The sequence below is a fragment of the Phlebotomus papatasi genome, chromosome 2 (assembly GCF_024763615.1).
Source record: "Phlebotomus papatasi isolate M1 chromosome 2, Ppap_2.1, whole genome shotgun sequence".
Taxonomy (NCBI): Eukaryota; Metazoa; Arthropoda; class Insecta; order Diptera; family Psychodidae; genus Phlebotomus; species Phlebotomus papatasi.
Window position 1 is genome coordinate 87,746,922 of NC_077223.1, and position 14,294 is coordinate 87,761,215.

A 14,294-nucleotide genomic window follows, 5' to 3' on the forward strand; every position below is an offset into this window, starting at 1 on the left:
ATTCGAATACGTTCGGATAGTTTAAATTTAAATCTGGCATTTTTCAAAATTGCATTTGACAGATTTATTGTCAAATGTCAACAAGAAACAAAGCGCCTACATTATAAGGCCTTCCTTGAACTAAAGAACTTATACTGATGAACTTGAGTTCAAAACTCTCCGGTGGTGGCCAGTGGATTTGAAGTCACTTCACAAAGAAAAACACTTCTTCAATCTTTCCCAGAGCTTTCGGTCCTGGATGTGGACCTTCTTCAGTCCAGGACCGAAAGCTCTGGGAAAGATTGAAGAAGTCTTTTTTCTTTGTGAAGTGATTTCAAATCCACTGGCCACCACCGGAGAGTCCCCTATCAATACACATCACGCCAGTTCTTCATCCAATGATTTCTAGTCTTTCAAAGTTGATTTTGATCTTTCCGTTTGAGACCCTTTTTAATCGAAAGCCCTTGTTAAAACGTACGATTGAAAATTCTGCAGAAATCAGGAAACCATTGTAATGTATATCTGTGAAGTTGTAGATGAATACCTTGCCTCAATCTCTAGGTCTTCTTTAGAACAACTCTATATCTATATCCTCTCTATCTCATAAAAACGGTTTTAAACGTTTTCCACTTAATACGGATCTTCTCATTCTAAAACCGTTTTCAATCGGATTCCTTGGCTGCTTTGCTTGATGACTATATCCATATAAAATATAGAAATCCTTTCTTGAACTAGAGACCTGCTTTAAAGTAACTCTGTTCCCAAAATGTGTGGAAAGGTTTATGAATCCTCTACACTGGATACGGATCTTTTCATTCCAAACTCAAAAACCCTTTGCAAAACCGTTTTACTATCAGTTCAAAAAACACAAGACCGGTGAGATCTGCATCTATAAAAGGTCTAGAAGAACTTTATTGAACAAGGGAACTGTTCTATAATACCCGTAGGTCATCTATACTTTAATCGCATTAGAATGGTTTTAGCGGTTTTAGCCCTTATAGAAACTGATACCAACCTTCAACACGGAAAGGCCTTTGCTTGCATATACAGTGGCGGCCAAAATAATAGAATCACTTTACATAGCTTATATTTTTTATCTTTTGTACAGTAGAGCCTTGCTATAGGCCATATTTGGTTCCAGATTTGACACTTGGGTCGCACTATAGTCCATGTCATTTTTTAAAATTATAAACGACTTTTAGTATTGAAATTGCTCGACGACTTCCACTTTCTTTGCGATTGTGGTACTGGTACTCGCTCTCTTCATTATGGATCACAATTACCAAAACTACTCAATAAAGTTTGCCAAAAATATTAAAATAATTAAAATCTTAAAATCAGTTTTTTGAAATCAACGGTCGATAAATTGTGGACTAAAGAACGATGGCCTATAGCGGGGCTCTACTGTATTTTTTTGTAGATTTCTTCAAATTATTAGAATCGTGGAATATGGGTTGTTTTGGCCGCTAGAGGTCTCTATTTTACACAGGATACGTCAATAGTGAAATTCACTTCGGCCAAAATAATTGGAAAACTGTCATTTATGGTTTCTAAATATGGCTTTATTTAAACTTATTCGATGTATAGACCACATTCTTTAATTTAAATGAAAGTGGTCCTATCGCGTTTAAACCAAATTTCACTATTGATCTATTCTATGAAGAATAGAGACCTCTAGCGGCTAAAACAATACTTATTTGACGTAAGGTTATTATTTGAACATTTCTATATCAAAATTATTTCAACGAATTGGAATAAACAGAAATGCTAAAGGTAAAATAGTGCTCTTTGCGGAGCTGATTCTATTATTTTGGCCCCCACTGGATATAAAATGGTCAATTCCCTGGGATTATTGAAAAACTAAAATATATTCATTTTATTGCTGATGACAAATCGTCTGACATTCTTCCAGAATGTCGATCGACATGTACAATCAGTAAATTAAGCAAAGAATTCTAAATCAACTGAATTATCAATCTGGGATTTTTCTCTCAGTGTTCAATTCAAATGGACTGGTGATGGTCTTCATCTCCTCCCGCATATTTCCCACTTAATTCCCTCGTCTTGGACTCTCTCTTTAGTTCAGCATCTCAAGTGAACAGGAGGGAGTTTAAGAGAGAAAAAAAAGTCCCGTCGTATAATAAATAGCCAATTACAAAATACATTTCAATACATTTATACAAAACATTTCTTGCTTCGATGTCCGGGTAATTGGTGTGAGGGAGAGAGCGATTGTAGGTATGGAAATATCCGATTCAGACATAAAAAAGGGGAACACAGCGCCAAACAGCAATAACCCGAAAAGAAGATGATGATGGTCGGAAAAAAAGGAGAATTAACCATCCTCGTGTAGATGGTGTGCTGTGGCTGAGGGAGAGGTGGAGGAGTTTGGGATGGGAAGGAGGCACCAGAAAAAAAAGCGATCCAAGAGACAAGAAACAAGTAAAAGAAATCCACCTCCAATTTGAGTACCAGATACAACAGCATCACCGTCAGAAGCACCTAAAGCCAAGAAGCATTAAATTCTCCGGAGATCATCATCAGTGTGTGGACTTGAAATCTTTGCGCACATTAAAATGGAAATAATGATGAAAAATACACACACCATGGATGACGGTGAAGGAGGTGAACAATGATGGAAACAAGTGCATAAATCCGTGATACTAATTTTATTGAAGAAGCAGGTGTCAAGATTGGATATCTCAGCAGTGTCTCACTCCAGAATCACAAGAGACAGCCATCGAATCGTGGGAAATTGTCAGGCATCTTTCGTGGATCAATTTGAGTGGATTACTGTGGCAATAAATGCTTGAGCAGTACGATTTCGCGAATCGATTAATCCACTCACACAACTTCAATCTAGGGGCCAATAACTTAAGCATTGCGAAACGTTATAAATCGATAGATGTCATCATACAGTTTCCTAATTCTTCTTCAACGTCTTCAGAAGAATTTTGATAATTGACTTGTTAAAATTAGTTCTTGATAGACTAAATGAACTAAGCTAACTTGGTGAAGTCAAGGACTATATTTATTTCTTAGCTCATAGAGAAACTGTTCACGTCAACTTTTATGCAGTACACTCCCTTTAGAACACGAAACTATGTCTCTAGATCTAGATATATGATATCTTCTCTGAACTAAAGGACTACTTTAGAAGAATTCCAGTTCAAAACCGTATGGAAATGCTCCTAGTATCATCCTTCGCTACTCATGCGGATCTCTTCACTGAAAACATGATTTCATTCTTAGCCCTAGGTTAAGGGTTTGGTCGACAGTTCAACAAGAAGTTTTCAACGTCTACCTTTAAGATGTATACTTCTTTAACCGTTGGTCCTTGATCTTCAGGACCACTTCAGGCCAACTTTAATCTAAGACCTTAATCTTAGTCAACGACTGTTGCAGATCTTTGAAGCGAAACTGTTGACGTCAACATTCATGAAGAATTGAAAGTCCTTTCTTGAAAAAGAGGAGAGCTTTTGAAAAATCTGTAGCATGAGGTCATCTACAAAGGAAAACCTCTTACAATCGATACCGATCCGAATATGTACGACTATGTACGATCTTTAATCTTGTCCACCAATCCCAGTTTACGTCAAGTGTAGCGATGTATATTTTATTTGTTTCTTCTTTAATTATTCTGTGCCTGATGAAGGGAACATCGTATTCCCGAAACGTTGTAGCGAGCGACTAAAAATTGAAGGAAGCGAAAGAAGGTCTTAATCCGTTCTGATCCAGCTATTAATACTGATCTTCGACACTAAACAGTAGACATCTAGACGATGTTCTGGGCCTTGATGTAACCAATTATCCGGTCTCTGTAGTCCAGGAACCCGGAGCTTGATGTTCCCTATTCCTCGGTCAACCCAAAACTGATTTCTTTTCATCACAAACCTCTTAGGGATCCTTCCTAGACAGGGGAAGTGACTTATTTACTTAGTTATCCAGCACTACAGCCTATGTAGGGCTTTGGCTTCTTCCACGGCGCGCCTCCAATTCTCCCGACTACTCATCATAGCTTTTCAATTTCTCACATTTATCTTCCTCGCATCGTTGTCCACATCATCTTCCCATCTTTTTCTCGGTCTGCCGACCGTCCTAGATCCAACTGGCCTGCCTTCGAAGATCTTCCTAACGACCCCTGGGGAAGTGACTAACAACTTCAAGTTATGACCGTTGCAGTCTTAACAGAAGAACTGACTTCTACATATCCATGAAGATTTGGAAAACCGTTCTTGAAACTAAAACTGAAATCAATTTTCAATAGGAAACTGTTGACATCTACCTATCACTACAACATTCCTTGAACTGGAGAACCGATCTTGGATTATTCTTGTGTAAATCCGTAAAAAAATGGTTCTAAATATTCCAAAATTAATATTGATTTTTTTTGTAATACGGTTCAATAGAAACCATTTGACGACTATCTATGAGAATGTAGACGTCCTTTCTTAAAGTAAAGGATCCGTTTGGGACAATTCGTTTTCTGCGTCATAGACTTTAAGTACTTGAATCTTCAAGAATTAATACTGATCCCACACAAAATTATGTTTAAGTTCTAATGGTCAGATACAGTAATCTTCAGAGTTGTCTGCCCCTCAACATAGCTTTTGCCTCCTTTCGAAATGACCCTGGGAAATCTTTTTTCGCACTCACAGCGAGAGAATTGATCACAATCAATAATTTATCTTTCCGTTGGGTCCGTCCGGCGTATTTTGGGCATGAAGGGGGAAAAATCTCACTTAACGGAAAAAGAAGCGGGAGAAAGATCGACGGAAGACACCAAAGAAGTCACTGGATGGTAGCATAAATTTGGCTGTGATGTCCAACTTTTGAGCATAACATTGGAACCTCAATCGGTCTCAAATTCACCTCATCCTGCACTTAATGGTGCGTGTGTTTGTATTTTGAATGATTTTCTTTGACCAGATAGTGAATGACGATCGTTCAGTAAATAAATTTTTATGTGCAATGAAACACATTATACGATCAGTCAACGATTGCGCGCGGCTATTTTTTTGCCTTCTTTCATTTTATTTTAATCGTTTTCTCGTTGAGTGTTTTGTATTTACGCGAGCGAATTGATAAAGAATGATCGTATGGTGGTGTTTAGAAAAAGAGTAGGACAGGGGAATGAATAAGAAGATAAACATGAGGTACACAAAAGGACATTACAAATAGGAATACACCATTGTCTTCAAAAGCCACGACGTATCTTTTTATCTTTCTCCAAGAATTTCACTGCATCTTTTTTATTCCCTCAAGTTCGCTTAACCTCAAAGTAACTGGGTACAGTGGGTGGCAGAAGGATACACACAATTGCTACCATTAGGTACCCATCAGGTTAGCAGTATAAATAGCCATAAAACATTGAAACGGGATGAGGACGGCTCAATAAAACTAAAATTTCTCAATATTTAAATTATAGGAAGATTAAAATTTTTATATCTCAATTAACGTTAGATTGAAGGCACAAGTTTTTAACCAATTTTTAACTCACAAGCCTTTTCATTAAAATGTCTAATTTGACATTGATTATGGTAACAAGTTAGTTCCATATCAATTGCTTGTGTATTTTTAGATATACTTTTATAGCTTCTTAACTTGAATTATTGTTTAATTAAATGTGCACAATTAGGTTTACTCGGTATAAACATGATTTAGACGCTATGAGTGTGAAAACCACAAATAAAGCTAAATCACCCTCAGTCACATTGAATTAAGTAGAAGATATGCATAAAACATAAGTTTATTATTTTTTTTGGTTGTAAGTCACTTTAGTTTAGAATTATCTAAATAAGTTTATACAATTTATATGGAGTTTTAGTATATTTTTGAAATTTATGTAAATGCCAGATAAATTTACCTTAATCCCTTACATATATTGTTAGCCGATTTGATTAAATTTGGAAATTTTTGAAAGGTATTACATTTCTAAACCAAGCTACATTTCTAACCCGGCTACATCGATCTTCATCAGTGATGAATCGGTTAAGTACCGATAATTGAATTTTTGTTTGGACATTATTTTTTTACTTGATCCGAGCTAGAGGTCAAACGGTAAGAGATTTCGAAGACTGAAAGTCTTCGAAAGTTACTTTCAACGTGAACCGTGAACGGTTATCAGCAAAATAGAGCTGATCTAGAGCTAAAAATCAACAGATAGGCACAATTTTCTTAAGAAAGCGACAGATCGGCGGAATTTACCCAGAAATCGGCAGATCGATAGATCGGCATGAGATCGGAAGATTGACGCGAGATCGACAGATCTGTACTTTTTTTGGAAGAAATCGGTAGATCGTGTGAACCGTGAGCGACACAGTTATTTACCCTTGGAAAATGATTTCACACATTATCCTTCGCGTAATTTCGACCCTAGGGGGTCCGTGGTGCAATTGGTAAGAGCGTTCGGCTCTTGGACGGTGCCCCGGCTCGACTGTCACAGTGGTGAGTTCGAGTCCCGCCCGATGCGAGTGATTGAAGCGTCTGAATGGATATTTTCACGAAACATTGTAATCTGAATAATACACTTGTAAACTGAACAACGTACAAAATGACAAGAAAAGCCCGGTACATCGAAATAAATAAAATAAAAATTTCGACCCTTTCAGAATATCGGCCATTAGGAATTCAGGTTTTCGGGATTTTTTCCCTTTCAGGATTTCTGTGTTTGGTATCGTGGCTTTCAGGATTTTGACTTCCTCCGATTTCAAAGTAATATTTCGAAATTAAAATTTTTTATCTAGATGAAATTTAAGTCAAGTTATCTGGCTCACTTATACGCTTAATACATTTTTTTGAAAGATTTACAAAACCAAGATTAATAGGCTTCTGAAGATCTTTTCATTATGGTCCTTATCTTATAAGGTGACACAATTAACATTTTTGAAGAATTAATAAATAAAAGTAATAAAATAAATAAGTAGCAAAGTAAGAGAAAATCCCTGTAATCTTCAATTTCAGAGATTATCGTTTCAATTCTATCATTAAAAAAAACTTGAAAATTCAGTTAAATAAGGCAAAGGCCGTGTTGTCGGCCTATTCCTCAACTCGGCTAGTGAGATTATTTATACAATTTACGGGTTGTGGAATCGGCCGTCTACAGGGCCCTTGCTTTATTTATTGTAAAAATTAAACACTTTCTATTTTAAGTAAGGAGCTAATAGGGTTTAATTCCAATCATATCTTTAAATTAGTTTTACAAAAAAAATTGAAAAATCAGTCTCAAATATGAGGAAGGCTTAAAGAACGTTTTGGATTTCCATTACAGGTTCGTTATTGTTAAATTTTTGAGTTTCAGCTTAGAGACTTAAGAAATTGACATTTTAAAATTAAATATCTTTATCTTATCGATGCATAATAAGAATCAGATTTTGAAAACTCCCTACAATTGCTTGCTTTATAAAAATTTAAAATATCCTAAAACGGATTTAGGATATTTATTTAGGATATTTATTTAGGATTTAGGATTTAAACCGATGATGCTTTGAGCCTCAAATCGTTACAGGGGTGGAATGATAACTTTTCGACACTATCGAATCGATAGTATCGATAAATCTATATCTGTTAGATTAAGTGAATGTCGACTTTTTACGCATTGCTGGGCCATTGTTTGTGACATTCTTAAAAGGATGTGCCTGTTTATAAATATCTGAATTAGTCACACGAAGTCCTGCTATTGTTTAAATTTTTCAGAATCGACAGTCGATAGTATCGAATCGAAAATAAGTTATCATGCCATCCCAGGCTTTTAAGGCGTTGCATAATTAAGTACATTCTAAATTTCTAAATATATTAATTTCTTAGATTCTACCGTATATCCGAATCTTTAAAAAGTTTTGAGAAGTTTCTCACGAATACTTCTAAAATTAAAATTAATCTAAGGACGTTTCATAGTCTCATTTTAGCTTTATTACGCTTTTTAGTTTATGAATTTAATGCAATTTAACTCTTTAATTTCAAAGATTTATTTACAAATTTAAAAGAAATCTTAACTTTATCAATTGAGGAAACAAATTACTAAAAGCTGATCTAAAAGCAAAACTCTTACTCTCCTTCTCTTTCCAATACGAGTGGTTAATTGTTAAACGACTGTGAAGATATACAGAACGGAACTTTTGGGATTAATTTTGTGGAGGAGAGGCAATTAGTCGCAGTTAATCCGGATTCCAGTTGCTCATCCACCCTCGTTGAAGTAGGTTTGATATTTGTACTCTAAAAGTGTTTTTTTCTGTATTTCTTTAATCCATTTCATTGGACTGTTTTGTTCGTTCTTTTAGTTCGTGGTAAGACTTTAAAATATCTTTACTTATAATTGGGCTCAAGATATCTCTCATGTACTGTAAAAATGCAATCACATTCTCTTTCTCTCTCTCGGAAGAAACTCAAGAAAACTCTGTGTGACGTTAATTCGCGAGGTCGTTGAAGTGCTTGGAAAAATTGTTTTTAAAAAAAATTACAAGACGCAGATTAAAGGGAAAATTATCAATAGTTGGTGTGACAAAGCACTTGATAAGCAATTCTGACACACATCATAGAATTTCCTCCCGCAAAATAACAAACGTGTGTGGTTTCCTTTTGGGAAGAGACAACAGTAAACTAAAGCACTTTTTATTCCAATTCCCTTGTGGTTTTCCTCCCCAGACAAAAGTGCCACGAAGTGTGAAATATTTTAACACTCAAAACAACCAAACAATGACACAAAATTTTTCCTTTTTCTTTTCACTTACCGAAATGATTGCGTGAATGTGGTTTTTCGTAATGTGGAAAAGAAATATTTTTTTCTGTGTGAATGTGTGCGAGGGAGAGCTTAACAAACGTTTGCAAGATATGTTGAGAAGAGGTATTTGTATTGAAGCTTGGCAAGTTTAAATGTGATATTATAAATAATTTATGTTCCCATTTTGATCGTTGACAATGCAACAAATAAAACAAGCAACAGCAATAACAATAATGGCCAACAATAATAATATAAACATTAAGAAGTTCCTAACATGATGTTGTGAGTGAGAAGGTGAAGAAGTGAAGATAAATAAGAGGAATGTTGGGATTGGAGTGAAGAAAAAAGTTTCATAATAAAGAGAGGAACCTGTTTGTATTCATTCTTCCTCCCGCAGACTCCTTCTTTTTTTTATTATCAGTATCACAGTTTTACCTTTACCAAATCCAAAGTGCATTGCCTTAAGGGTTTACTTTTGAAATAAATTTGTGACATAAATTTCGGATTTTTTTGCTAAATTTAAAATTTTAATTACATCAAGTTTCAACCTGTTCGGAAAAATATTAATTATCGGTTCGTAAACGGTTTGTTAATGGTTTATTACTGATTTTAACTGGTTCAAAATGTCAAGGAATCAAGAGCCTATCAATAAACACATTAAGACAAAATTGGGTCAAAAATAAACTACATAAAGCTGATTGAATTTTGACCTTGAAAAGCTGTTAGGAAGGGTAGTTCAAGGCCATTGTCGTAAATGAATGAAAAACAGCGTATTATTATTAAAAGCGCTCCAAGGAAAGGTCCTTAATTTGATTCAGCAGCCTTGTTGTAGGTCTATCCCAAGGTCTAGGTCTCCTCACAATACCTAATACCGTTTTTCTGGGGAATCTTTCATAAGGGGAATGTATTCAGTAAATTTTGAAAACCTACTACAAGTGCTTGATAAAATTTTAAAATATCCAAAAACGGATTTAAACCTCCTAGGCCATACAAGGCCTTATCGACTTAGTACAATAAAATTCTAGATATTCCTTTATATAGCCTACCTAATACCGGCTTCAGATCTAAAGTGGTATTCAGACTATAGTTAAGTATGCTAATCTGGGCGCTTCGCTATCTGGATCGTTTATGACTAATCCACTTAAAATAATATTTTTATTTTTATTTTTATTTCCGTAATATAGTCACTACAGTAACATAATATAACTATTCAAGTTTGAGAAAAGCAAAAATAATATTTTTATCTATTAAATAAGTGAGTGCCCGGAGTAGCACACTTGACTGTAATCTACTCATTTCAATCTTCTACCAGCTGGGTTCTTCACTAAAAATTTTCTAGCAGTGATATTTTCGCTAATGACAGCTGGTTGATTGAAAACATTTATTGTTTTTTCCTTGTGAAAAAAGTATTTTAAATCCAAAGGTTTAATTAAACGTGAAATAGCGAAAAGGCGACCCAGTTAAGGCATTCTGACTTATTTCAGTATTATCATTATTTTATAAATTTTCTTTAATATTTTTGATAATACTTTTTATATTATGTTTCTGAATGAAACAGTGAATAATTCTATGGATTTAGAAGAAGTGAAAAAGAATTTCATCAGTCCAAAAACAAACGTGTAAGTAGCACTTTTCGGAAATCGATCCGGTTACCCTACCTAGCTATAGACGCTTATCTAAGTTTCCGAGGATATCAAAATCCTGAAAAACAAGTAATTTTACTGGTTTTTAAGAATCTAATGTATCTTTTACTCTTCATATTTAAGCCTAGTTTAAATTTTAGGTCAGACACCCGTATTAAGTTTAGCTATATAGCTTAGCTTATCTAATTTCTTATCAGGTAAGATTTTTGATAATGTATTACGAGGAGTAAGTAAATTATCATTCGTAATAATTCTTCAATTATTTTTAATACTTTCACTTTGCTGACAAATATTAAATCTGATTTTACGATGAAATGCTTTCAGTGTCAACCGGGATAACGTCTCCTCGAGCAATTTCTGAAGCGCTTTGCATGATTTTCCATTAAACCGTATTCTGATTTTTTTTGTTGAGTCAAAAGTCTGGTCATGAGTGTGGAGCTATAAGTTAAACACCTGTCGTTATACAGAAAAATAATTTGTTCAATAGACCAAATTGTCAGAATAATGTGGAAAGTTGGTCTTAAGAAATCGTTTCACAACTATTGTTTTCCATTTCCTACATTTCGCATCCAACTGGATTATCTTCCGGTTTATGAATATACCTTATGGTTTCGTGATGTGCAATGGAATGCCTCTATACATTTATTTGGTCCACTTGATGGTACATTTAGTAATTCCGTAGCATTGTTTGATGGGTTTTTTTTCGGGGTGAGACAAAGTTACCAAACCGGGTGACATTTTCTTCTTCTCTCTTTTGCCTTTAAATCTTTCATCTTGGCCATCATGAGTGAAGAATCTTCTACTGCCCCACAATATTTGCCTGTTCTGTCACATAATACACTTGTGACCGTACTTCTTGTGTTGGCTGATTTATTTATCGAATTGCACATTTCAATGAATAATTAATATATTGTCGACGGATTGAATTGCTAAATAGTCATTTGGACGGATGGACGATCAACAGCTATTCAGTGGAAATGAGTGCGCTGTGTGGCATGTGGAAATGTTTGGGGACACGGTGGGCAAGGCGGGTTCGGTGAAAAATTTGTGAATGATGCCAATGAGACAGAGTGCTAAGAAGGGAAGGAGATTTCAAAACTTTCTACTTTTGGGTTTAGTTTAGTTGAAAGTCCTTAAAAATTCCAAGGGACAGACTTGGCCATTATTCACCACAGGGATAAGCACGCTACCTTCGAATGACTTTAGCTTCGAACAACCCATTTTTTTTTTAAGAATTTGGCCCAATATAATACTATATTTTAATAGCTAGTCCAATGCCTCAAATTTCTTGAAAAGAGCCATGGATCAAATCAGTCGCCCAAACGTAACGCGCTTTTCCCTAGCTTTCACTGGCTTGGGTTCAAATTCCACATTAACCCTTTAACGACGAGACAGTTTTCTCGGACCGAAAATAAGCAATAAAAATGAAACCAATGAACAAAATCTGTAAAAGGTCTTTTATCTGGCCTTCGAAAAGCCAACAGAGTCTGATTTGATTTATTTTTTGTCTCTGATAGGAACAAAAATAGCCTAAAAAATTAAATAATTTTTCTAACAATACTAATGAATGATAATTCTCAATCTAATGAAAAATAATATGTTTGGGTATTGTAGTTTCTTTTCTCAAAACGGTTTTGCTTAAAAAGCCTTGGAAGTATAAAAAATATTTAAAATTATTTTTCATTATAAGAATTCAAAAATTCGTCATTTTTTGAGCTTAAAAATTTACTATATAGCAAATAGCTGGAGACTTCCAAGAAATATCCTAGATTCCTTCAACTTTCTACTTTGTAATTACATACACACATAAGGAAAAAGTAACTTTAGGTAGTCAGGAAAAATTATTTTCTTTTTGGGACACCGGTGTTCCAATCGTCCTTAAAGGGTTAACCTACAGGGGCCCCAGGTACGAGTCCCCATTAGATCACAAGAAGTATTTTTCCCTTAATGTTTTCGAAAAAATAAATTGCACTTGACTTTAATATTAGCCCAACACAAGAATCATATTTTTTTAAATGGTCTTGTGGAGATTTCTAAGTAAAGTGTTACAGAAACAAAATTCTATGTTTTGCTTATATTGCTCTTGGCTGATAACTGAGATTACTAAATGCAAAGTGGAGCACTCTTAAGGAGCCCAAGAGCTTCTATGGAAATTTCAATACAAAATTCTCATTCCAAACCATTTAAAGGTGCATTAAAAGACTTGTAAAAGTCTCGGTCTATAAAGCACACATTTTGCTTCTACGATAGATCCCCCCATAGAACCTTTTACTGTATTAGGGTAAATTGCCTATGCTTCGTGCGATTCCAAGCTTCGTAATGACTAAATTTTTCCTGTTTCTGAATAAATGTGACTCCGCAATATATTTTACAAACAGAACACTTTGTCCTAGTGTTTAAGGTATGTGTGCGATGAATCACATTTATTGAGAAACATAAAAAAAATTTAGTCATTACGAAGCTTGGGATCGTACTAAGCATGGGTGCTTTCCCCAATTATCACTTCTTATTATTCAATTTTTCGTAAGAACTTCGTAAGTGGTGTTCCGTTACCGTAGGGTAGGTCAGTCGGGTATCTCTGTCCCATTGATTCCTTCGATTCCTTCTCAATAAAAAATAAAAATGTATTAAAAAACAAATTGACAAAATTTTCTACCGTTAATATTGAAATTTTTAATGGGGAAAAACTTTTCTTGATCGTTTTTCCACAAATAAATAAATCAGTCGATAATGTATTCAGTCACTAAATATTATGAATTTTACATTGATTCTTTAATCAAATTGGATACCACTTAATGCTCTGATAGTATGAGTAAATTAGTGTCTCTTATTTTAAATGCATTGATGCAGAATTAAGCGATAAACATCGAGAATTGAAATTTGTCTACATTTGCATCGAGAGCAAAGACTTGTGGTCAGAATGTCTGTTGGGATTTTCTGTGAGAAAATCCATTGGCTTTAAAGCAAGATAAAAAGAAGTTAAAAAAAAAGAACGAAACACAGACACTTGTTATTTAATCCAATGAAATCCTGCTTTTCACCTTGGCTTTTTTTTTCATCGTTCGGATAAGTCTCATATATGCACAATTCAACTCCCACGATATTTCTTCGCTCATATTTATCAACATACAAGAAAGAGAACGTCTCCCCAACTATCTTATCGTGGTTCTTCTCTCCTCGCCAGAGTCCGATGAAATGTGATCTGTTGATCATTATTTTTCTTCTTCTTCGTCTCTTTTTTTTTACCATCCATCGTCTGTATAATTAACAAAACCCGAGGTTTCTCTTATTTCACATACACCCTCAATTCATTTTCGATCTCTTGAAATTTCGAGACTTTTCAGCACGATCGGAGTGAGAGAAGTTATTTCTTCAAGATCGCATCATTATAAGGCTCTTATGAGATAGTCCGCCTTATTTATTATCAGTAGAAAATTTTTATAAATAATATCCCAGACATCGCGTAAATTTTTCCCATATAACCGATGAAGGAATTGGAATTATAAATTCACGATCATCAATCGACAAGAGAATATAAACCACTGTTTTTTAATGTCTTCTCTTTTTCCCATTTTATTCCCTTTCTTCTGGCCGTTTTATTGGCTCGCACTCCAAAGAGAAAAGAATGTTATATAATTCATTGATTTTGAGTTATGTTTATTGGGATTTATTTTTCTTGTAGTGATCATATTTTGGTGGAATTGTGGAATTCTGACATTTTGTGAAAAGTAGCATACCGCTGAGTGACCGTTTTTTAGCCCATTAGAGCAATAAACGCTAAAAGGTTCGAGATAGCAAACAGGTTTGTGAGAGACCACCCACTATAAATCGACCCTAATATCATAAAAATTCTAAGGTTGTGACTGCCGCCGACTTACCATAATCGAGCTCTTCGGCTAAAGCGGACAAACTTCAAGTCGCGAAATCACAGTTCTTGTAACAAATAAATACAC

At 34.8% G+C, this 14,294-nt stretch overlaps 1 protein-coding gene across 6 annotated transcripts in view; it reads left to right on the top strand.

Moving 5' to 3' along the window:
* Nucleotides 1–14,294, top strand: part of LOC129804916 (zinc finger protein 236) — a 108,247-nt gene that overhangs the window by 20,157 nt on the left and 73,796 nt on the right. The window contains exon 1 of one of the 6 annotated variants that reach the window (XM_055852693.1): nucleotides 8,139–8,264. The exons of the other annotated variants lie outside the window; for them this stretch is intronic. The gene's annotated coding sequence lies outside the window, so the exon portion shown is untranslated. Of the gene's footprint in view, nucleotides 1–8,138; nucleotides 8,265–14,294 lie in introns of those variants that run through there. 6 annotated transcript variants of the gene reach the window in all.